This window comes from Salvelinus sp. IW2-2015, linkage group LG18 (assembly GCF_002910315.2).
Source record: "Salvelinus sp. IW2-2015 linkage group LG18, ASM291031v2, whole genome shotgun sequence".
Lineage (NCBI taxonomy): Eukaryota > Metazoa > Chordata > Actinopteri > Salmoniformes > Salmonidae > Salvelinus > Salvelinus sp. IW2-2015.
The window spans coordinates 64,517,530-64,519,915 of NC_036858.1; the positions used below are offsets into that span (position 1 = coordinate 64,517,530).

The 2,386-nt window shown below is 48.3% G+C and overlaps 1 pseudogene; it reads right to left on the reverse strand.

The window, feature by feature from the left end:
* The window catches only part of LOC111977988 (transformation/transcription domain-associated protein-like), a 140,568-nt pseudogene that overhangs the window by 29,606 nt on the left and 108,576 nt on the right, over positions 1–2,386 (reverse strand).

The window sequence follows — 2,386 nt, forward strand, 5'->3', positions numbered from 1 at the left end:
TTTGCATTGCCCCCCCCCACTTTACATTGCTGCTACTCTCTGTTATTATCTATACATAGTCATTTAATACTCTACCTGCATGTACATATTACTTCAATTATCTCGACTAACCGGTGCCCCCGCACATTGACTCTGTACCGGTACCCCTGTATATAGCCTTGCTATTGTTATTTTACTGCAGCTCTTTAGTTATTTGTTACTTTTTTTCTTATTTTTTTTAGATATTTTTTGCATTGTTGGTTAAGGGCTTGTAAGTAAGCATTCACTGTAAGGTCTACTACACCTGTTGTATTCGGAACATGTGACAAACAAAATTAGATTTGATTTGAAATGTCTGCAGATGTTAACAGTTGCTCTTACTGTTTTATTAACATCAGTTCAAACTCAATTCTCTTTGCAGCTCACTACCAGCAGCACTGTTAAGTTTTTCTCCCCATGCTGTATGTACCCAAATGACCGCTAAACAGGCCTTTAGGGAGAGTTACGGGTTGGATTAGCAGAGCTGTGTAACGCCTGTGAAATCAACACCCAAAACCAGCCCAGCACACACTGGCACACGGACGCGCGCTTGTGGACACGGACGCGCGCTTGTGGACACGGACGCGCACACAGACACACACACACACACACACACACACACACACACACCACACACACACACACACACACACACACACACACACACACACACACACACACACACACACACACACCACACAACACCACACACACACACACACAACACACACACACACACACACCCACACAGCCCTCCATTAAATCAAATCATCTGGTTCAGAAGCCCCAATTACGTTCCGGACATCCCTGTTCTGTTCTGTTTCTGCCTGGTAATGGCAGCATGGCTACTTCTGGCAGCTATGTTATGTCTGGCAGCATGGCTATGTCTTGTAGCTAGGCTATGTCTGGCAGCTTGGCTACTTCTACAGTTAGGTTATGTCTGGCAGCTAGGTTATGTCTGACAGATTGGCTACGTCTGGCAGCTTGGTTATGTCTGGCAGAATGGCTACTTCTGGCAGCTATGCTATGTCTGGCAGCATGGCTATGTCTGGCAGCTAGGCTACGTCTGGCAGCTAGGTTACATCTGGCAGTTTGGCTATGTCTGGCAGCTTGGCTACGTCTGGCAGCTTGGCCACGTCTGGCAGCTTGGCTACGTCTGGCAGCTAGGTTATGTCTGACAGCTTGGTTATGTCTGGCAGCTAAGTTATGTCTGGCAGCTTGGCTACGTCTGGCAGCTAGGCTATGTCTGGCAGCTAGGTTATGCCTGACATCTTGGTTATGTCTGACAGCTAGGTTATGTCTGGCTAGGATTGGCAGCTTGGTTATGTCTGGCAGCTTGGTTGTGTCTTTCTAGGTCTGATAGCTTGGTTATGTCTGGTAGCTTTTTTATGTCTGGCAGCTTGTTTATGACAGGCAGCTTGGTTATGTCTGTCTAGGTCTGGGAGCTTGGTTATGTCTGGCAGCTTGTTTATGTCTGTCTATGTCTGGCAGCTTGGTTATGTCTGGCATTTTGGTTCTAAAGAACTCTGTTCTAAAGTAACGCACTACATAAGGAAATGAGTGTGATTTGAGATTCACCCCTGGAATCCTATGGCCCAACACTGTTGGTTAGATTCCAAAAGTGAGATCTATTTCTCCAAAAAAGAGTACATAAATAAACAATGAAAACAGCAGAACAGACAAATAAGATGTAGCAGTGTAGAACGGATCGTGCCTGTGGTGAAATGTCCCTTCATCTTCTGGAAGACAGGGTCCTGAGCGGTGGCCTGGGCTCGGTGGGCGAGCGACTCTGATGCCGCGCTGGAGAATGTGGTGAACACGTTGGAGACTTTCTCCAACCCCACGGCAAACGTGCTCACCAGCTTCTTGACAAAGTTCAGCGTGATCTTGGCGGGAATGGTTGGGGGAGAGGGTTAGGGGGAAGAGAGAGGGAGGAAGATTGATTATGAACATTTATACTACACCGTTATTTGTGACCCAAAAAATGCTATGACAGTGAGCAAGCTATAATGCCCACAGACTCAGCCCAACAAGTGTATGTTTTCCAGATGTGATGGGACAAATACACCTCTAATCCCCCTCACCCCTTCCTCCCAAAGCCCCCTGACTCTGCAGAACAGGTGCAGCCAGGTGAGGTTGTTCCCACAAGGGGGGAAAAGTGTTCCTCTGTCCCTGTCTAACCAATGGAACGGAGCGCTGAGCCTGCAGCTTCTGCTTCTGGAGCCCCCTTACCGTCAGCACAGTGCAGTCAGCCCAACTACAGTCTACATCCCCTCGCCCCATCTCCCACTCATCAGGTCCTACACGCTCACCGCACCCATCACCCCCATCTTCCCTCCTCCTTTCCCACCCCCCTCACTATCCCCCC